Below are 23361 nucleotides of genomic sequence, written 5' to 3' on the forward strand. Positions count from 1 at the left end.
TGGTGACAGCATTCTGCCCCATATGCAACTTGTTAAGGTTTGTTTCCTGCATATTAACATAAAAGGCATTGCAGTAATCCAATTTTGATAGAACTAATGTAGTAGTTACTGTCTTTTTAGAATTATCTGGAATGAAAAGAAATGATTCCTTCATCAGTCTAAGCAGGAAGAAGCAGGAGGAGACCATAGAATTGACTTGGAAGTTTGGGTTTTCATCTATAAAGATTCCTACATCTATAGCTTTGGTCATTGGGATAGGGGGAGGGCCCATTTCTTCTGGTTACCAAATAGGAGACCATGCAGGATAAAGATAACCAAACAGAACAACCTTGGTTTTATTTGAATCAAGTTTGAGGCAGTTTCAGCTCATCCAAGAAATGATTGCCAACATACAGTCATGAAAATGAGCAGATACCTCAATGCTATTTTTGAAGGCTGACTGGACAATTTGAGTATCGTCTGTGTATGAGGTAAGCAAGAGGCCAACATATTTGACTAATAGGGCCAATTTTGTAACATAAATGTTAAACAGTGTTGAACTAATGTGGCTTTGTGGGTGAGTGAATGTTGTGAGAGTGTGTGTGTGTCAGTACCTATATGGGTAAGTGAGTGGTGGTGTGAGTGGCTGTATGGGTGGATGCGTGGGTATATGAGTGACTGGGTGCCGCCAAGAGCAACTTCCACAACGGGATGAGGGCAGTCACCAACTGGATGAAGGACAGCTGCCTCAAGCTCAACTCAGACAAGACCGAAGTCTTCATCATCGGCTCCACCCCCTGTGCATGGAACAACTCCTGGTGGCCCGCAGCGCTCAGGACCCCCTATCGCTGCATCCATTTCACCTTCAAAACTAACATCACCCACAAACGCCCACACCAGCTGCATTGCAGGAATTGGAACAAGATTTCCGACGACCAGCTCACTGCCTTCCTCAGCAGCTCCGCTTCCACCAACTCAGATGATGACCCAACCACTGCCGCCCATACCCTACACAACTGGATCACCGACTGCCCCAGCACCATCACTCCCTCAAGATAACTTGCAACCCACATGCCAAGAAAGCCAGCTGGTTCTCCACCAAACTCTGAGAATCTAGATGAACCTGCAGACACCTCAAAAAGTTATGGAGGAACTACAAAACCACAGCAGACCCTGATATCTTCAAAGCAGCTAGCCCCGCCCACCACAAGCTCATCAGATACTCAAGGAAGAAAGCACTCAGGAACAGAATCTCCACCCACGCACACAAAGCTAGGAACTCTTCAGCTTTATTAAAGAGTTCGCCCAAACCAACAGTGAGACAATTGACATCCCACCCTCCCAGGACCTTGGCGACCAACTCAGCGCCTAAGTCCATAAAAAATAAAGACCATCTATGGCAACTTTGATGACGACAACCTACACGCGGAACCTGTAGGAAGGTGGAATCTCACTGCATGGTTGCCCCCACTTTTTTCCTGGTATTTTGCTGGTTTTCAAGTTAGTTGCACTGGGATCCTGCCATTCAGGGCCCCACTCTATCTGCTTTCTCTTTAAAATGGATTCCATGTACCTTAGGTACACTCCAGATTGGATTCTGGAGTACCCTTATAAGCCCCTAATATATGGTACCCTAAGTACCAAGGACATAGGTACCCCAGAGGCCTACCAGGGGCTGCAGCATGTATTATGCCACCCCTGGGAAAGTATCCAAATTGACACCACAGGTCTGCTAATGCAGCATGGGTAAGGTGGTGCATGCACCCCTTACTGTGGTATAGGTTACCTATATCACTTCAAGAAACACACATATAAACCTATAAGTCACCCCTATGGCAGGCCTTAATAATCCTGAAGCCAGGGTGCTTGGTTTTCATGTGAGAGGTTGCCCATGCATGAGTGGAGCCCCTCTACAGCTTTCTGAATCTATTCTCCGGAGCTGTATGTGGTGCAGCCAGACCATATACTCTTAAGTGCATTATAACCTCGCGGTAAATGCTAACTTTGGAATGACTGCACGGAAACATGTTGTGTTTGGTGTCAAACACCTTGGAATCATACCCCCACACCAGTAACTGGTGTGGGAGTATGATCCCACCCTTCTAGAGGGAAAGACATGACAGCACCAGTATACCCGGTACCAACTTAAAAGAGCCCTGGCATCACAAAACAGATACTGCAGCCGCAGACACGAGTCTGGCCTCCTGCTGCTGACTGAAACTCCAGCAGGGGAGGCCTGGACAACAGGTTTCCTGTCACAGGGAGGTGTTACCACCTCCCAGACAGGCTTTAGTGTACTGGGGCTCGGTGGGTGCACTCCAAGAGTGCTTTGAAGTCTGCACTGGGAGCACATTTGGTGTTCCTGTGCATAGTCCACTTCAAACTGGTCCTAGGGGCTACCAGCCCCTGCTCTGGTGCAAAACTGGAAATGGGTGTAGCCACCCCTCTTTCCAAACCCTCCCATAGGTGGGTCCCATGAGTTAGTCCAACCCCTTCCTTGTGTATAAAGAAGGAACTCACGGGGCACAGCTATTTTAGTCCGATTGGGTGTGGACTATTGTCCAATAGGACAGCTACAGGACTCCAAAGGCAGGTACTGCATTATGTGGGGTAGGCTTGCAGGTCACTCAGTCACTCTGGCCTGCTGCTACGCACCCAACATTGACAATCCGGACTTTATTGTTAACCTCTGGGGGTGCATCCTAGAAATAGGTTCCACATTTGTAGTGTGGGGTGGAAATTTTAACTTGATGCTTGACCCAGGGCTAGACCGCTCCCCCATGCATACACTCTTGCATCCCCATGCAGCTAAACATCTTTCAGACATTACAGCTGATCATCACTTATTTGATGCATGGAGAGCCCTCCATCCTGCTCACAAAGAGTGCACGTTTATATTCAGTGTACACTCCAGCTGGTAAAGGCTAGACTTCTGGCAACTCTCAACTGGGCTAAAAATGTGGCTAAGAGAGGCAACGCACCTTGCACGTACCCTTTCCGACCACACCCCTGTTCTTCTGAATCTCTCTCTGTGCCGGGGAGGACCTCCCCTTACCAGTCGTGGAGGCTCCAGCCTACGGCCTAACTGGATACAGCTTTCTGTGAGGAAATCCGCCAGGAGATCACCAATTACTTTCTGTGCAACATTGGTAGTGTTGCGACATTATCTTGTGTCTAGGAGAGCTTCAAGGTTATGATCAGGGGGCTGTGTATAGCCAAAAGTGGGGGGATACTCAACTCCATCCGAGGCACCCTACACAAAATAGAGACAGACATTAAAAAAACAGAAGAAGCAGTTGCATCCTCCTCTGACCACTCACATAGTGCAAGGCACAGAGAGCTCCTTACAGAGTATGCAGAAGAAGCAGTTGCATCCTCCTCTGACCACTCACATAGTGCAAGGCACCGAGAGCTCCTTACAGAGTATGCAGAAGAAGCAGTTGCATCCTCCTCTGACCGCTCACATAGTGCAAGGCACCGAGAGCTCCTTACAGAGTATGCAGAAGAAGCAGTTGCATCCTCCCCTGACCGCTCACATAGCGCAAGGCTCAGAGAGCTCCTTAGAGAGTATGCAGAAGAAGCAGTTGCATCCTCCCCTGACCGCTCACATAGCGCAAGGCTCAGAGAGCTCCTTACAGAGTATGCAGAAGAAGCAGTTGCATCCTCCTCTGACCGCTCACATAGCGCAAGGCTCAGAGAGCTCCTTACAGAGTATGCAGAAGAAGCAGTTGTATCCTCCTCTGACCACTCACATAGTGCAAGGCACAGAGAGCTCCTTACAGAGTATGCAGAAGAAGCAGTTGCATCCTCCCCTGACCGCTCACATAGCGCAAGGCTCAGAGAGCTCCTTACAGAGTATGCAGAAGAAGCAGTTGCATCCTCCTCTGACCGCTCACATAGCGCAAGGCTCAGAGAGCTCCTTACAGAGTATGCAGAAGAAGCAGTTGCATCCTCCTCTGACCGCTCACATAGCGCAAGGCACAGCGAGCTCCTTACAGAGTATGCAGAAGAAGCAGTTGCATCCTCCCCTGACCGCTCACATAGCGCAAGGCTCAGAGAGCACCTTACAGAGTATGCAGAAGAAGCAGTTGCATCCTCCTCTGACCGCTCACATAGCGCAAGGCTCAGAGAGCTCCTTACAGAGTATGCAGAAGAAGCAGTTGCATCCTCCCCTGACCGCTCACATAGCGCAAGGCACCGAGAGCTCCTTACAGAGTATGCAGAAGAAGCAGTTGCATCCTCCCCTGACCGCTCACATAGTGCAAGGCACCGAGAGCTCCTTACAGAGTATGCAGAAGAAGCAGTTGCATCCTCCTCTGACCGCTCACATAGAGCAAGGCACAGAGAGCTCCTTACAGAGTATGCAGAAGAAGCAGTTGCATCCTCCCCTGACCGCTCACATAGCGCAAGGCTCAGAGAGCTCCTTACAGAGTATGCAGAAGAAGCAGTTGCATCCTCCTCTGACCGCTCACATAGCGCAAGGCTCAGAGAGCTCCTTACAGAGTATGAAGAAGAAGCAGTTGCATCCTCCTCTGACCGCTCACATAGCGCAAGGCTCAGAGAGCTCCTTACAGAGTATGCAGAAGAAGCAGTTGCATCCTCCTCTGACCGCTCACATAGTGCAAGGCTCAGAGAGCTCCTTACAGAGTATGCAGAAGAAGCAGTTGCATCCTCCTCTGACCGCTCACATAGCGCAAGGCACAGAGAGCTCCTTACAGAGTATGCAGAAGAAGCAGTTGCATTCTCCCCTGACCGCTCACATAGCGCAAGGCTCAGAGAGCTCCTTACAGAGTATGCAGAAGAAGCAGTTGCATCCTCCCCTGACCGCTCACATAACTCAAGGCACCGAGAGCTCCTTACAGAGTATGCAGAAGAAGCAGTTGCATCCTCCCCTGACCGCTCACATAGTGCAAGGCACCGAGAGCTCCTTACAGAGTATGCAGAAGAAGCAGTTGCATCCTCCTCTGACCGCTCACATAGAGCAAGGCACAGAGAGCTCCTTACAGAGTATGCAGAAGAAGCAGTTGCATCCTCCCCTGACCGCTCACATAGCGCAAGGCTCAGAGAGCTCCTTACAGAGTATGCAGAAGAAGCAGTTGCATCCTCCTCTGACCGCTCACATAGCGCAAGGCTCAGAGAGCTCCTTACAGAGTATGCAGAAGAAGCAGTTGCATCCTCCCCTGACCGCTCACATAGCGCAAGGCTCAGAGAGCTCCTTACAGAGTATGCAGAAGAAGCAGTTGCATCCTCCTCTGACCGCTCACATAGCGCAAGGCTCAGAGAGCTCCTTACAGAGTATGCAGAAGAAGCAGTTGCATCCTCCTCTGACCGCTCACATAGCGCAAGGCACAGAGAGCTCCTTACAGAGTATGCAGAAGAAGCAGTTGCATCCTCCCCTGACCGCTCACATAGCGTAAGGCTCAGAGAGCTCCTTACAGAGTATGCAGAAGAAGCAGTTGCATCCTCCTCTGACCGCTCACATAGCGCAAGGCTCAGAGAGCTCCTTACAGAGTATGCAGAAGAAGCAGTTGCATCCTCCCCTGACCGCTCACATAGCGCAAGGCACCGAGAGCTCCTTACAGAGTATGCAGAAGAAGCAGTTGCATCCTCCCCTGACCACTCACATAGTGCAAGGCACAGAGAGCTCCTTACAGAGTATGCAGAAGAAGCAGTTGCATCCTCCTCTGACCACTCACATAGTGCAAGGCACAGAGAGCTCCTTACAGAGTATGCAGAAGAAGCAGTTGCATCCTCCCCTGACCGCTCACATAGCGCAAGGCTCAGAGAGCTCCTTACAGAGTATGCAGAAGAAGCAGTTGCATCCTCCTCTGACCGCTCACATAGCGCAAGGCTCAGAGAGCTCCTTACAGAGTATGCAGAAGAAGCAGTTGCATCCTCCTCTGACCGCTCACATAGAGCAAGGCTCAGAGAGCTCCTTACAGAGTACGCAGAAGAAGCAGTTGCATCCTCCCCTGACCGCTCACATAGCGCAAGGCTCAGAGAGCTCCTTACAGAGTACGCAGAAGAAGCAGTTGCATCCTCCTCTGACCGCTCACATAGTGCAAGGCACAGAGAGCTCCTTACAGAGTATGCAGAAGAAGCAGTTGCATCCACCCCTGACCGCTCACATAGTGCAAGGCACCGAGAGCTCCTTACAGAGTATGCAGAAGAAGCAGTTGCATCCTCCTCTGACCACTCACATAGTGCAAGGCACAGAGAGCTCCTTACAGAGTACGCAGAAGAAGCAGTTGCATCCTCCTCTGACCGCTCACATAGCGCAAGGCACAGAGAGCTCCTTACAGAGTATGCAGAAGAAGCAGTTGCATCCTCCCCTGACCGCTCACATAGAGCAAGGCTCAGAGAGCTCCTACAGAGTATGCAGAAGAAGCAGTTGCATCCTCCCCTGACCGCTCACATAGTGCAAGGCACAGAGAGCTCCTTACAGAGTATGCAGAAGAAGCAGTTGCATCCTCCCCTGACCGCTCACATAGCGCAAGGCTCAGAGAGCTCCTTACAGAGTATGCAGAAGAAGCAGTTGCATCCTCCTCTGACCGCTCACATAGTGCAAGGCACCGAGAGCTCCTTACAGGGTATGCAGAAGAAGCAGTTGCATCCTCCCCTGACCACTCACATAGTGCAAGGCACAGAGAGCTCCTTACAGAGTATGCAGAAGAAGCAGTTGCATCCTCCCCTGACCACTCACATAGTGCAAGGCACCGAGTGCTCCTTACAGAGTATGCAGAAGAAGCAGTTGCATCATCCCCTGACCGCTCACATAGTGCAAGGCACCGAGAGCTCCTTCCAGAGTATGCAGAAGAAGCAGTTGCATCCTCCCCTGACCGCTCACATAGTGCAAGGCACAGAGAGCTCCTTACAGCGTATGCAGAAGAAGCAGTTGCATCCTCCCCTGACCGCTCACATAGCGCAAGGCACCGAGAGCTCCTTACAGAGTATGCAGAAGAAGCAGTTGCATCCTCCCCTGACCGCTCACATAGTGCAAGGCACCGAGAGCTCCTTACAGAGTATGCAGAAGAAGCAGTTGCATCCTCCTCTGACCGCTCACATAGAGCAAGGCACAGAGAGCTCCTTACAGAGTATGCAGAAGAAGCAGTTGCATCCTCCCCTGACCGCTCACATAGTGCAAGGCACAGAGAGCTCCTTCCAGAGTATGCAGAAGAAGCAGTTGCATCCTCCCCTGACCGCTCACATAGTGCAAGGCACAGAGAGCTCCTTACAGCGAATGCAGAAGAAGCAGTTGCATCCTCCCCTGACCACTCACATAGTGCAAGGCACAGAGAGCTCCTTACAGAGTATGCAGAAGAAGCAGTTGCATCCTCCTCTGACCGCTCACATAGCGCAAGGCTCAGAGAGCTCCTTACAGAGTATGCAGAAGAAGCAGTTGCATCATCCCCTGACCGCTCACATAGTGCAAGGCACCGAGAGCTCCTTCCAGAGTATGCAGAAGAAGCAGTTGCATCCTCCCCTGACCGCTCACATAGTGCAAGGCACAGAGAGCTCCTTACAGCGTATGCAGAAGAAGCAGTTGCATCCTCCCCTGACCGCTCACATAGCGCAAGGCACCGAGAGCTCCTTACAGAGTATGCAGAAGAAGCAGTTGCATCCTCCCCTGACCGCTCACATAGCGCAAGGCACCGAGAGCTCCTTACAGAGTATGCAGAAGAAGCAGTTGCATCCTCCTCTGACTGCTCACATAGAGCAAGGCACAGAGAGCTCCTTCCAGAGTATGCAGAAGAAGCAGTTGCATCCTCCCCTGACCGCTCACATAGTGCAAGGCACAGAGAGCTCCTTCCAGAGTATGCAGAAGAAGCAGTTGCATCCTCCCCTGACCGCTCACATAGTGCAAGGCACAGAGAGCTCCTTACAGCGTATGCAGAAGAAGCAGTTGCATCCTCCCCTGACCACTCACATAGTGCAAGGCACAGAGAGCTCCTTACAGTGTATGCAGAAGAAGCAGTTGCATCCTCCCCTGACCGCTCACATAGTGCAAGGCACAGAGAGCTCCTTACAGCGAATGCAGAAGAAGCAGTTGCATCCTCCCCTGACCACTCACATAGTGCAAGGCACAGAGATCTCCTTACAGAGTATGCAGAAGAAGCAGTTGCATCCTCCCCTGACCGCTCACATAGTGCAAGGCACAGAGATCTCCTTACAGAGTATGCAGAAGAAGCAGTTGCATCCTCCCCTGACCGCTCACATAGTGCAAGGCACAGAGAGCTCCTTACAGAGTATGCAGAAGAAGCAGTTGCATCCTCCCCTGACCGCTCACATAGCGCAAGGCACAGAGATCTCCTTACAGAGTATGCAGAAGAAGCAGTTGCATCCTCCCCTGACCGCTCACATAGTGCAAGGCACCGAGAGCTCCTTACAGAGTATGCAGAAGAAGCAGTTGCATCCTCCCCTGACCGCTCACATAGTGCAAGGCACAGAGAGCTCCTTCCAGAGTATGCAGAAGAAGCAGTTGCATCCTCCTCTGACCGCTCACATAGTGCAAGGCACCGAGAGCTCCTTACAGAGTATGCAGAAGAAGCAGTTGCATCCTCCCCTGACCGCTCACATAGTGCAAGGCACAGAGAGCTGCTTACAGAGTATGCAGAAGAAGCAGAGCTTAAGTCCAGATTTTGCTCGAAATATCACATGGCCAGAGCATATGATGAGGGAGAACGCTTGTTTCCGGTCCAGGGAAGGCATGGCTTGGCAGTTCGGGCTGGACTGTTCCCATGAGGCACAGGGTCAGACTGATTTGCATATGGCCATGTCTGAACTGGGGTGGCAGAGTGGGCTAAAGAACGGTGATGGATCAAACCCAGATCTGTTGACTGGGTGTGAGTGTTTGATTGGTTCTGATGCTCCGTCCATCACCACCCCCTTTTGTACCGCTTTGTTCGCCATAAGTTGGCAGGGTATGCTCAGACGTGAGTCCCTTGCTCACTTTGCCACTGGATTCAAGCAAGCCTGGCTGAAGACGGCTGAAATGCCAGAAACCGGTCCTAGGAAGCTTGTTTCCGGTCCAGGGAAGGCATGGCTTGGCAGTTCGGGCTGGACTGTTCCCATGAGGCACAGGGTCAGACTGATTTGCATATGGCCATGTCTGAACTGGGGTGGCAGAGTGGGCTAAAGAACGGTGATGGATCAAACCCAGATCTGTTGACTGGGTGTGAGTGTTTGATTGGTTCTGATGCTCCGTCCATCACCACCCCCTTTTGTACCGCTTTGTTCGCCATAAGTTGGCAGGGTATGCTCAGACGTGAGTCCCTTGCTCACTTTGCCACTGGATTCAAGCAAGCCTGGCTGAAGACGGCTGAAATGCCAGAAACCGGTCCTAGGAAGCTTGTTTCCGGTCCAGGGAAGGCATGGCTTGGCAGTTCGGGCTGGACTGTTCCCATGAGGCACAGGGTCAGACTGATTTGCATATGGCCATGTCTGAACTGGGGTGGCAGAGTGGGCTAAAGAACGGTGATGGATCAAACCCAGATCTGTTGACTGGGTGTGAGTCTTTGATTGGTTCTGATGCTCCGTCCATCACCACCCCCTTTTGTACCGAGGGAGAACGCCCCGGCAGGACCCTTGCAGAGGCTGCCAGAATCCCTAGATTTGCCAACCAAATATTGGAAACAAAAGTTGGTGGAGGGAACAGAAATCTAAAGAAATCCTTGAGATATTCTCCAACTACAATGCGGAGCTATATCAACACTAAAGAGAATGGTATACCAGATATAGCATCCTATTTTTAGGACACGGTACTGGGGTGGGTAAATGACTCTCGCAGAGAGTTTCTATGGGCAGAATTTGAGGAGGATGAGATACGTGCAGCTATAATGGCCCTCGCTCGGGCAGGGCCCCTGGGCCGGACAGGTTGCCTGCAGACTTTTATAAGTGCTACGTTGAGCAGCTGGTTCCGATACTCAAACAAGTTTTTGAAGAAGCCACGGAGGCAGACATCCTCCCACCATCAAAGTGCCAGCCTATGATAATCTCATTACTCAAACAGGGCAACATGGCCTCCAACTGTGACGCCTACAGGCCTTTGTCGCTAATTAATTGTGACACCAAAATACTTGCCAAAACTATAGCTAATAGGCTATCACTAATAATGGAGGGATTGGTGCTCCCGGATCAGGCAGGGTTTGTGCCGGGCAGGGCCACCTCCCATAATTTGAGAACCACCTTTGCTCTGTTTCATGACATAGACCCGGACATACCTGCAGCCAGAATCTTTTTGGATGCTACTTAAGCGTTTGATTACCTCGAATGGTGCAGGTTAACGGATGATATCCAGACCCGATAAACATCACAAGAGGTACTCGGCAGGGCTGCCCGCTGCCCCCGCTACTTTTTGCTTTAGCAATCCAACCCCTAGGGGCTAAAATTAGACAGCACCATAAAGCATATCCCATCCCATACCCCTCACGTCAGACTCTGATATCGTTATATGCTGATGATATCACGTTATATCTGAGAGGTCTCAGCGTCAGCCTCAACCCGATTCTTTGGGAATTTATAAAGTTCGGTAACATCTCCTGGATAAAACTAAACTAGACTAAATCTCAGATCCCTCACCCCCTCTGCTGCACAATTCACCCTGATTTCCCACTGAGCTGGTGCGCGCAGGAAATAAAATACCTAGGAGCGGTCCTAACCAGGGACAGAGAAACAAGCATTTGTGCTAATTATGGCAAAGCGATTGAGGCCATTAGCTCATGGGTCGATGGATGGATCACGCTACCACTGTCTTTTGCCGCTCAGGTGGCGGTAATGAAAATGAACATCGTACCCAAACTTTTATATTTGGTCGTCAATATTTGCTACAACCCCGGACACCCCTTCTTAATACTCTGTGATCAATGCTCATTAAACTTGCATGGGGGGAAATAACCCAGGGGGGTATGGAAAACCTTGACACAGCCTTTTGCCAAAGGGGGGTTTTGAGGCTCTGGACTGTGGAAATGTGGATTTTCCTGATCAGTTATGTCCCCTATCTTGGACCCCAACGGTTCTATATGCATGTTACAAGTACATGTATGTTCCCTCCAGTTCCAGTTTCTAAGACGCAAACATATGTGTGTCTACCGTCGACATGTTCTCTGTCAGATCCGCCATCGATGGGCTGGATATTCGATTCCTAAGTATGAAAGGCCACCGACTTTATATGGCTAAATTACTCCATTTTTACAGTTCAGGCAAGTAGGCCCGATTCTGTCCTCAAAGCCTTTCCCTGCTCTCTGTCTTTGACAGCTTCAGCTTGAGCTCGCATCTGTATCCATGAACTTTGTCCTACTCCCTGTGCAGCTAACAGTGCCTGCCTCGGCCAGTTTTCGCCTGCCTGCCAAGAAGCTGTATTTCACCTTCGAATTATCTATTTTGCTCTTCAGCCGATGCATTCCTGTCTAGTGATTTAGGTAAACATTTCCTTTAGCTCACAAGCAAAGGACTCAGCCTTTCCGTCCTCCTGCAAGTGATTCATAGCCCTGTTACCATGGAAAGTTTTCTGCCCCTCGCATCTCATATAGACACTTAGACGCTTGTACACGCACACACAGTTAGTATAGAATAGATTCTGTCCGAGAGTCCTTCCTTGTGGATAACATAGTTCTCCAAACATAGGATGGTAGATATGATTTGGGATTAGGTTGACTTGACCCCTCAGACTTTTCGTCTCCACATGTAGAGCTAAAAGTCAAGTCCCCTTCACCCCCTAGTTGCACGTCAATTACACGTCATGCTGCCGCGCGCGCATCTATGCCAAGTATTATCTTATAGATCCACCTATGTCTGATAATGCAAACCAATCATGTTTCTTTTATTCCTTATTACGCCTAGTTTCGATTACGTACCTGTTTTGTCACTTTTCTTATCAAATGTTACGCCTTCTACATTCGTTTCATTGTAATGTACTTATTATAAAAATACATGTCTGTCAATAAATTCTTGTACTTCACTTCCTGAACCCTCGTGGTGACGGAACCTGAAGGCCGCGACTCGAGTCGGCCATTTTGAATGGAATAAAGCCCATTTAGAAAACCTCTTATACCACGGATTCTGCCTCTTGTTATTTTGAGCTATTTTACTTTATTTTAAGATTCCGTATGAAATTCAGTCCGGTATTTTATTTACCACATAATGGCGCCCGAACAGGGACACTTTCTCATCTCACGCGCCGGCGGTGCGTTGCAGGCCCGGTCTCCTGCCACAGCTGGACGGACCATAAACGCGTACCAGCAGGATTTCCTGTAAGCTCCCTCCGGTCAAGCGGGGGCGACTGAGGCTGCGATCAACCCAGACGAGGCGGTGAGAAGTGCGAAGTATCCCGACCAGAGCCTAGCTGAGAGAGCAAGATCCGAGGTATACAGAGGCCCACCAGGTTTTCCGAAATCCCGATGTCCAGAGGGTCCGCTGTCCGCAGTCATCGAGTCCTGTCCATTCTCTGAGGCCTTTCGTTTCAAGGAGCTACTCGGTGAGTACCATCGCCGGGGAGGCGTGTTGACGCGCACATAGGTTGTGCCGGTCAAGACGGATTTGGGTACACAAATCCGGTCTGCACTGTTTAGCAGTGTATATGTACTGTTTAGCAGTATATCAAGTATTCCGAAGTATTCAGTTATTGTCAAGAATTCAGCGTGGTGATTAGTTAGGCAGACTGTCATCATTGTCGGTCGTTGTTTAAATGTTTAATGTTTAATGTTTAAAGTGTTCAAATATTGTGGTATGAATGATTGTTCATTGTTCACTGTTCATTATTGTGTTTTTCGTATTAAGAAAATTCAAGAGTAAGTATCAGATCAGTTGTCAATATGCCGCTCTTCTCGAAGTTAAGACAGATTACTACCAGAAAAGGGGTGCTTGAAGAAGCAGTTCCTATTCCTCCTAGGGACACTCCAGGGCATTTTATGTACCATAAACATGGCTTAGATGCCATATTGTTTCTTGATCTATGGGTAGATTATACCAAGGGATTACCGGAAAGTCAAAGGTGGCCCATAGCGGGAACCTGGGATGCAGAGTGCATCATGAAAGTGGAGGAAGAGTTATGGAAAAGAAAGGTCAGACAGTCACAGAAAGACGCTGTTGAGTTATGGCGTAAAGAATCTCATAGACGAACAGAAAAAGCACGTAGACAAGAAGAGAGGAGTAAAGAAAGTTCAAATAAAGTTCAAGAAAATCTATTAATTGAGGAAGGTATCCGAGTGAAATCAGAACAAGTAAATAGACAAAGAAATGCTCTTATGAATGGTATGTATCCCCTTCTAGCCGAAGGACTACCTAAAGCTGTTACAGAAATACCAAAAGACTTGCCACCCCCACTATTTCCAATTAAGGTACATCCAAAAGGGCATCCCAGAACCGCAGAAGATGTTTTTCTTTCCTCATATCTAGACGACGCAGCTCCCGAGTATGCTAACGCCGCACCACATAGACCGTCTGGCGGAGGGGTTCAACGTCAGGATCAGGTATCTGTCCCCGTGCAACAGCAAGTCCCGACACAAGCTTCGGCAAGCACATCTGTTTCCGCATCTGTCTCCGCAGTCGATCCTACAGGGATATCGACACCCATAGTTGCTGTGTCACGTTCAACGAATCCATTCACACCCGACGCCCCAGATGGGGCCACGGGAGGTGCTAGCAGTACCTTTACACCACCCAGAATAAATAAACTTGTTTTTCAAGAGTCAGCGCATTCACGTACACCTAAATTCGTAAGTGAACGTACGCTTAAGGAACTCCTTGTAAATTGTAGATATGACCCAGTGGTTGGTAAAGAGGACGAAATGGTCCTGGCATCATTACGTATCAGGCGAGCCGCAGAGTATTTAGCGAGGTTACCAGGGATGACTACGCATCTAGATAACATATATCATTTTGTTCAAACAGGACGAGATCCAGGATGTATTAACAGAGCTATGGAATTCCAGAAAGTAGAGATACAGGGGGAACTGTTACGTTTCCTCATAAACTGTGTGATCAGAAATCAAGATCGTCCGGGGGTAGACCCGAATGCAATGCTTATTCTTACAAGATGGAGTCAGAATATATCAGAAGGGAGACACGATAAACAAAATTGTATAATAGCCATGTGCCGAAAAATCCGTAAAGAAATAGAGCGTATTCATGAAGAAAGATTGGGAACAGACGAGTTTGAGCAAAATGAAGTGTCCGAATCAGGGAATTCCGCAAGACAGTCAGAGACCATAGCCTATGTAGGCAGAGGAAGATCCTGTGATAATGCTAGACGTTTTCCTGATCCAATACATTCTGTATGCCCAAATAATAGCAGAACGTATCCGACGCCTGTAATAAATCTGAAATCTCCTGAACATTTGTTTCACGCCGCAGATAAAATACTACGAGAACGAAGAGGTTACCACCTCCTCGATTCCATGGATGAGCAAGAATTAGCCAGATCAGCCGTTCACTGGATTGACAGTCCTGAAAAATACGGTGATGAGACCGTAGCACACACGTTTTTTAATCTCAGTACAGATGAACAACGCTTAGCTGGAATCTATATGATTCAGCAACTCCTCATATTATATAAGAGCCAACATGCTGACCCTGGTCCTTTACCTGATATATTAACGGAACTACTCACAAACAGATGGAGAGGTTCTAGTAACAAGCTAATTAAAGAAATATTAGTGTCACGTAAACAATATGTCCTTTTTGTAAGTCCGGATCCTCTCTCGCTGCCCCGCAGAGAAAGAGCGCCGTACTATATGGATAGACAAAATCCTTTACGAGAAGTGCACCCAATAAAAGGCGAAGACAATGAGTTTCACCGTGTATTTGTTTACACACCCATATCAAAAATGGAATTATTAGAAATGAAGAAAGTAGTACCTAGTCACGACAAGGACCCAGCGGGTTTCCACCGAGAAATTAAAGACATGTTACTGATGGGAGAGTACACCTTTCCTGATATTATGACGATATTAAAGGTGCTTTTGCCTGCTGGCATTTATGAAAAACTGAAAGAAAAAGAGTGGGAAGTAGGAGACCAAAAGATAGACTGGACAGCATTAGCAGAGGAAGAAAGGGGCCGAACTGCAGGTTCAGGGCTCGGGGATAAAGTTAAACTGTTACCAGGTTTACTAGTACAGGTACTGCCACGTTTATTAACTACAAAAAAGGAAGATTGGGGTGCAATCACAGCCTGCAAACAAAAGCAAGATGAAGACACAAGCGATTATTATGCTCGATTTGAAAAATGTTTTGGTATAAATAGTGGTATAAAAGCAAGTAGTGACTCATATCCACATTTATTTGTGACAAAATTAGTGGAAAATGCATTACCTCCAGTAAAGAATAGAATATTGAAATTCGAGAGTACCTGGCAAAGTAACACTCCGTCGCAAATGCTACAAATGTTACAGTATCATCACAATAGAATTAGGGATGAACAAGAACACGAGCATAGACGCATGAAGGATACAAAAATGAAAATGCTAGTTTCTCAGACAGTACCAGCAGATGGTCACAAAAAGGGTGTGACACATTCTGGTGATTCTGCCGTTCCTGTAAAAGGAACCTGCAATTACTGTAAACAACTAGGCCATTATGTACACGATTGTCCAGTCCTGAAACGTAATATAGCTACAGGTATTACAAAAGAGAGACCACGATTAGTTAGACAAGATCAGAATGAACAAGGAACTATGCAGCATGGACAGTCCATGCCAGTTCAGCAACAGTCCATGCCAGCCTCACAGCAACCCATACAGTTTGTGCCAGCTGCACCACCGTTGCCTGCTACTGCCACACAAACCACGACACGACAAATGTATCAGACTGCACAGTATGAATACCCTGAGTATCAGCGTTACGCATGAACCAGCCTAGAGAGGGAAGTTGACTTACCGCTTATCGAGATTCCTGTAGATCAAGAAGGACCTTATGTACATAGTGAATTATTAGGTCAGGATAGAAAATTCTTACTCGATACAGGGGCAAGTCGAACAACTATAAAACGTAGTGAAGTTCCAGGGGCACCCCTCTCAGGCTCTCAAAATGTTTCCCTTGGTTTTTCAGGAAAACCTATTGTTAATGAAGTATCACAGCCTCTACCACTTACGATAGGACCTTTGACACGAACTACAGATTTATTGCTTACTAAATCATGCCCAGAAAATCTGTTAGGAATTAAAACTCTGAAAGCACTAGGAGCCATAATATGTTGTTCTCCGGAAGGAGTAAGGTTGTTTTTGCGTGATTTTAAAGGTCACTATGTGTCTAGAGACATGGATCCCCGACTACAGACTTTACCAGTACATCTATGGGCACAAGGCCCTACGGATGTTGGCTGCATGAACATTACACCCTATCGAGTCACATTGAAAGCAGGAGTGGTACTACCACGAATGCGACAATACAAGTTACCGCATGATGCTGTAGTGGCTTTGTTGAAAATCATTGATGAGCTAATTGCCCAGGGAGTAGTTGTAGAAACAGACTCCAATATATGTAATTCACCGATAATTCCGATTCTTAAACGAACTGATCCTACTGCTCCACCAGTATACCGACTGGTTATTGATTTGCGTGAACTAAACAAGTGTATTGTACCACAATTTCCTGTGGTCCCTGATATATCATCATTGTTAACAGCAATTGATTCCGAAGCAACATTCTTTACTGTAATCGATCTCAAGAATGCCTTTTTCAGCGTCCCAATAGATCCGGAAAGCCAATACTTGTTCGGATTCAGTTTAAATGGGCGCAGCTTTAAATTCTCACGCGCTCCCCAAGGATTCACAGAAAGCCCCAGCATCTACAGCCAAGCACTGAAACGAGAACTTGACAGTATCCACATGCCAGTCAATACAGCACTGCTTCAATATGTCGATGATCTGCTGATCACCGCGAGAAGCGAGCCAGAATGTGAAAAAGCTTCTCTGACAGTTTTACATTTTCTAGCCGACAAGGGGCACAAGGTGTCTCCTTCTAAGCTGCAATTCTGTGTCCAGCGAGTTATTTATCTTGGTCACTCGCTGTCCAAGGAGGGAAGGCAGCTTACACCAGATCGCATCCAGTTAATTGCTAACATGTCAATACCCCAGACACAGAAGGAGGTGCGGGCTTTCATAGGCCTCACTTCATATTGTAGGCAGTGGATCCCTCAGTACGCATTTCTAGCAAAACCACTCATTCAGGTAACCACACAGGAGGCAGCCACATCGACTGTTCTCCCTTGGACTCAGGAACATACACAAGCTTTTGAAAGCCTAAAGGAAGCTTTATGTCAAGCACCTGTTTTAGCAACACCATGTTATAGCAAACATTTTACACTCTTTGTTACAGAACGCGAAGGTACTGCCTTGTCAGTACTCACTCAGGATCAAGCAGGATCACGCAAGCCATGTGCTTATTTTTCCAGTACATTAGATCCCGTAGCTCAGGCTTTGCCTGCATGCCTGAAATCAGTGGCAGCGACAGCTTTAGCAATCAGACAAAGCGATGCCATAGTATTAGGACACCCATTGACAGTACAAGTACCACATGCAGTAGAGGTTCTTGTGAACCGAACACAAACACAACACTTGACCATAGCAAGACTTACCGGTTATGAACTGACATTGTTTCAACCACACATAGAGATCCGACGGTGTAATACATTGAATCCTGCTACACTATTACCTGTAATTGGAACAGACCCACTAGCTCATGATTGTGTTGAAATCATTGAAATAAAGACGAAACCTAGACAAGACTTGACAGACGTTCCGTTGTTAGATCCAGACCTGACGTTGTATGTAGACGGATCGTGCATGAGAGCAAGTACAGGAGACTTAGTGGCCGCGTATGCAGTCACAACAGACACTGAAGTTATTGAGACAAATTGTATAGATACTTTGTCAGCCCAAGCAGCAGAACTTATTGCTCTAACACAAGCCTGTATTCAAGCCACAAATAAGAAAGTTAATGTATACACTGACTCACGTTATGCATTCGGAGTTGTACACGACTTCGGCGTGCTGTGGCGAGAGAGAGGTTATTTAACCTCCCATGGTGCCCACATTCAGCACGGACCCCTCATTCATGCTTTGTTAGATGCAATACATCTACCCACTGCTATATCGATTATGAAATGTAAAGCACACACGAAGGTTACTGATACCATTTCTCAAGGCAATAATTTAGCTGACAGAACAGCTAAACAGACTGCTCAGAATCACACATTAGACATGACAAAGCCAATAGTTCAGACACCAACACAGTGTATGACAATTAAGGATCCCGCACTTGACGTAATTAACATACAGACACATGCCACAGCAGAAGAAATAAAGAAGTGGACTGAACTAGGAGGGATCCAGACAGATCAAGGATGGATGACGAAGGAGAAATCTGTATGGTTTCTCCCTGATTCCATGGTTCAAGCCATTATAGCTACAGTTCACAGTCCAGCACATTTAGGAGAGAAGGCTATGCTAGACAGCATTCAGCACATTTGGTTCAACAAACATTTACGAGCAGCAGCTAAACAAAAAGTTCGTACCTGTATGATATGTTGTCAGTTTAATCCAGGAAAGAGTGTTCCCGTAGAGCAGGGTGGATTTCAGCCTCCTGACCATCCTTTTGAAGTCCTCCAGATGGATTATATTCAGATGGAACGTTGTCGAGGATTCAAATATGTTCTTGTAGTTGTCTGCGCTCTCTCCCGTTGGACAGAGGCGTATCCCGTATCAGATTACACTGCCCCGACTACTGCCAAGCAGCTAGTTCGAGAATTCTTCCCACGGTACGGTTTACCACGTGTTGTATATTCAGATAACGGCCAGCCTTTCTCATCCGAATTAATGAAACATGTCTCACTTTTGTTGGGATATCAGTGGAAATTCCACTGTGTCCGACACCCCGAGGCAGCAGGTCTCGTGGAACGACATAATCAACTTTTAAAAATCAGATTGTCTAAAATATGTCAGGAAAAAGGTGTGGACTGGATAGTAGCCTTACCAGTTGCGCTATTCTACATGAGAATGGTAGCACACTCTCGAACAGGGCTATCCCCTTATGAAGTGATCTTTGGTAGACCACCGAATATGTGGGGGACGCCTATACCCCGTAAAATAACTGATGTTGACTGTAATATGCTGACAGATTACCTGGCTTCCTTGATGTCTGCACTACAATCTTGTCGTTCACAGGTAGTCGCAGCTTTTCCCGACAACACCGAGGTGAAACCTCATGATGTAATTCCCGGTGATTATGTTCTCATCAGAAATTTTGATCGGAAAACCCAACTGGAGCCAAGGTGGAGGCTTCCTAAGTTGGTCCTGCTGACGACCAGAACAGCTGTAAAGATCGAAGGAAGAAAAGGATGGGTGCATTCCAGCCATATAAAGAAATTTCATGGACTTCCTCCTGACACAAACAGTACTTCCCGTGTGTCTTCCCCCATTGACTCAAAGCTACCCTTGGCTGAGGCCAGTAGCACCGAACTCTATAAGCAGAAACTCAGGTCCAGATCCAAGCTGTCGGACGATTTGATTGTTTAAGTCCTCTCCAAGGTGAAGCGGTTGAATCTGTCCCGACATGTATCCCTTAGATCTGAATCACGTAGAGTCCAGAATCATAATGAAACGACATGCTTATTGTAAATTACTGCGTAGCCACTGTATTGTGACTTTATTAATTTTGTTTTCCTTGAGTTTTTTAATAGTTACTGCAAGTATATTGTTGCATATGTATTATCCTGTTTCTAAACGTGCTTTCAATATAACTGATGAACATTCTTTTAGTGACCTACCCCCACATGAGTTGTCCTATAGACTTGCGCTGCGCAATAACACATTCATTAGTATGTTACATCATTCCCATCAGACTAGTAAAGCCACCAATTGTTGGGTGTGTGGCCGACTCCCTCCTTATCAGAATAACAAAGGAGTTCTGCCTTTTTTTCCACATCCGTTCACACACAATGGCTCCTGTGGAGCATGGTTTAGTTTATTAAATTCCATAGACCCAGACACAGCAGTTTATCAACAACATTGGATATGGGGAAATCTGAATCTAGTTTTATTCAAAGTCTGTCACCCTAATAAGGAGGGTCACCCCAGTAGAACAGGAACTGATTTAGAAAATGAAGTGTATAAATTAGGTAATTTTACGCCTAATCTTATGATTTTGAATGTCAAATCCGAAGTTGAACTAATTCTGCCCACTATGTCAGTATTTCCAGCTAAGGGTGAATTATGTGTAAGAAAAGTTGGTTCCATACACATGGGCCATAGCCAATGCGTTACTACAGTAGAATATAGTGATCAAGGTAAATCTTCATTTAGAGCTTCTCGCCATTCTTACTTTATATGTGGTCAGACGGCATATATGCGTCTGCCTCTAGATTGGGATGGTACCTGTTACATAGCATTCCTTCTGCCACCTGTTTTCCTAGCTCCCCCTGATTATTATCGAAATGTTCATTTAGTACACAATAGAGAGCGAAGAGATCTCCCAGTTGTCGATTATACTGAGACGGCATGGGACAAGTATGTAGATTTCAATAAAGGTATCTTTCCCTATATAGGTACAATATCAAATAGTAAGCTGATACGCAGACTCACCAAGACTCTTGAAGCTGTAGTAAACGAGACTATAGCCGCCCTAGGCAATCTGACAGAGGAACAATCAGTGATGAGAATTGTTGTTCTCCAGAATCGTCTTGTCCTTGACGTCATCCTGGCCGATAGGGGCGGAGCTTGCAGGGTCATCGGATCCAGCTGCTGCATATTCATACCAGAAAATTCGCCATCTGTATATAAAGCTATAACACGCCTTCATAAGATTGTAAGCCAGATACACGAGAATCCAGGCACTTGGACGTGGTCCGGGTGGTTTTGGAGTGTGATATCGGCCTGGGGATGGAGAGTTCTATCCTTCCTAGGTATTGGCCTTCTTATGCTTTTCAGTTGTTGTTTATGCCTGCAATGTGGACCAGCGATTTGTGGTCTGTGTGCCACATCATGCATTCCATATCACAGTTCTCGTTCAGAATGCCGGAAGAAGAAGGAAGAAGAAATGATGCTCCATGAGCAAATCGATGGAATAATGAAGATTGATGTCTCTTGAAGGGCAAGAAGGGGACAAGGAGGGAATGTGGAAATGTGGATTTTCCTGATCAGTTATGTCCCCTATCTTGGACCCCAACGGTTCTATATGCATGTTACAAGTACATGTATGTTCCCTCCAGTTCCAGTTTCTAAGACGCAAACATATGTGTGTCTACCGTCGACATGTTCTCTGTCAGATCCGCCATCGATGGGCTGGATATTCGATTCCTAAGTATGAAAGGCCACCGACTTTATATGGCTAAATTACTCCATTTTTACAGTTCAGGCAAGTAGGCCCGATTCTGTCCTCAAAGCCTTTCCCTGCTCTCTGTCTTTGACAGCTTCAGCTTGAGCTCGCATCTGTATCCATGAACTTTGTCCTACTCCCTGTGCAGCTAACAGTGCCTGCCTCGGCCAGTTTTCGCCTGCCTGCCAAGAAGCTGTATTTCACCTTCGAATTATCTATTTTGCTCTTCAGCCGATGCATTCCTGTCTAGTGATTTAGGTAAACATTTCCTTTAGCTCACAAGCAAAGGACTCAGCCTTTCCGTCCTCCTGCAAGTGATTCATAGCCCTGTTACCATGGAAAGTTTTCTGCCCCTCGCATCTCATATAGACACTTAGACGCTTGTACACGCACACACAGTTAGTATAGAATAGATTCTGTCCGAGAGTCCTTCCTTGTGGATAACATAGTTCTCCAAACATAGGATGGTAGATATGATTTGGGATTAGGTTGACTTGACCCCTCAGACTTTTCGTCTCCACATGTAGAGCTAAAAGTCAAGTCCCCTTCACCCCCTAGTTGCACGTCAATTACACGTCATGCTGCCGCGCGCGCATCTATGCCAAGTATTATCTTATAGATCCACCTATGTCTGATAATGCAAACCAATCATGTTTCTTTTATTCCTTATTACGCCTAGTTTCGATTACGTACCTGTTTTGTCACTTTTCTTATCAAATGTTACGCCTTCTACATTCGTTTCATTGTAATGTACTTATTATAAAAATACATGTCTGTCAATAAATTCTTGTACTTCACTTCCTGAACCCTCGTGGTGACGGAACCTGAAGGCCGCGACTCGAGTCGGCCATTTTGAATGGAATAAAGCCCATTTAGAAAACCTCTTATACCACGGATTCTGCCTCTTGTTATTTTGAGCTATTTTACTTTATTTTAAGATTCCGTATGAAATTCAGTCCGGTATTTTATTTACCACAGGACGTTGAGCTATACTTCCTCAGCCTCAGCATGCAAGCACACGACTCTACCTATTGGCTTCATCCTCCCCTTCATGCCGCACTTGGCTGTTGAACGGGGATACATGTGGCCCATGCCAACACACTCTTTCTTGGGAAACACAGTTCCAGGTGAGGGGGTTGCCGATCATACAGTCAGCGCTGCACCAATTCTACCTGGCAGAGATTGCCCAAACTAATGGGAAAACCAGCATTATACTCTCCACTGACGTCACTCATACTTATATGCTGCACCGGTCACTCTGGAAACAGCATGCTGCGATATGTTTCGAAGACAGAACCTTACGGTGCGAGGAGGCTCATACCATGAGAAGCAATTGAAAACCCAGCATGAACTGCTGAGCTGCGAACGGACCCCCCCTTGGAAATATTCCTATAAATAAGACTTAAGCATGAGATTAGAGCCAATGTCCCTGGCATCCCAGCAGAACCCAGCACATTAGAAGATTTCCACTGGGCCCTGAAACTGTCGGGGCCGGCGCATGCTGTGTCTCGCATCTATAGCACAGCGCTGATTGAGAGGCCACAACCATCACAGGGTGCAAGGGAGGAATGGGGTTCGGATCTAGAGGAGCCACTCACAGATGAGCAATGGGGTTTCTGCTGCTTGCAAACAGAGGTCATCACAGCAGCAGTAAGCTTCGCACCATTCATGTCAAATTCTTGCATAGAACCGATTATACCCCTACAGAATTGTATAAATTCAAGCTAAGCGAGAATGATCCCTGCTGGAGATGCCGACGGGTGGGAGCGGGCTTCATACACCTTTTATGGCTGTGCCCGGCAGTGTGTGAATACTGGAGGGAAGTAATGGAGGCATTGGCTACAATGGATGGGGTAGAAATACCACTCATCCCAATATTGGCACTCCTAGGATACACGGCTGATCTGCCACAGGATTGTAGGAAGTTTGTCGCAATGGGCTTACTATTAGCTAAGCACCGGCTGGCATGCAGATGGGGCAAGGGGCGGGCCCCTAAGTTCAAGGAATAGCTCTCTCACTTTATATACTGCAAGGATCAGCTCACAAGATATGCTGAGCTTTTGCCGATTGCATATC

General features: G+C 47.2%; 1 protein-coding gene across 1 annotated transcript in view; it reads right to left on the bottom strand.

The window, feature by feature from the left end:
* Positions 1 to 23361, bottom strand: part of LOC146869467 (extracellular calcium-sensing receptor-like) — a 187054-nt gene that overhangs the window by 7138 nt on the left and 156555 nt on the right. The window lies entirely within an intron of this gene.

The sequence above is a fragment of the Triturus cristatus genome, chromosome 1_1 (genome assembly GCF_964204655.1).
Source record: "Triturus cristatus chromosome 1_1, aTriCri1.1, whole genome shotgun sequence".
NCBI classification, from domain to species: Eukaryota; Metazoa; Chordata; class Amphibia; order Caudata; family Salamandridae; genus Triturus; species Triturus cristatus.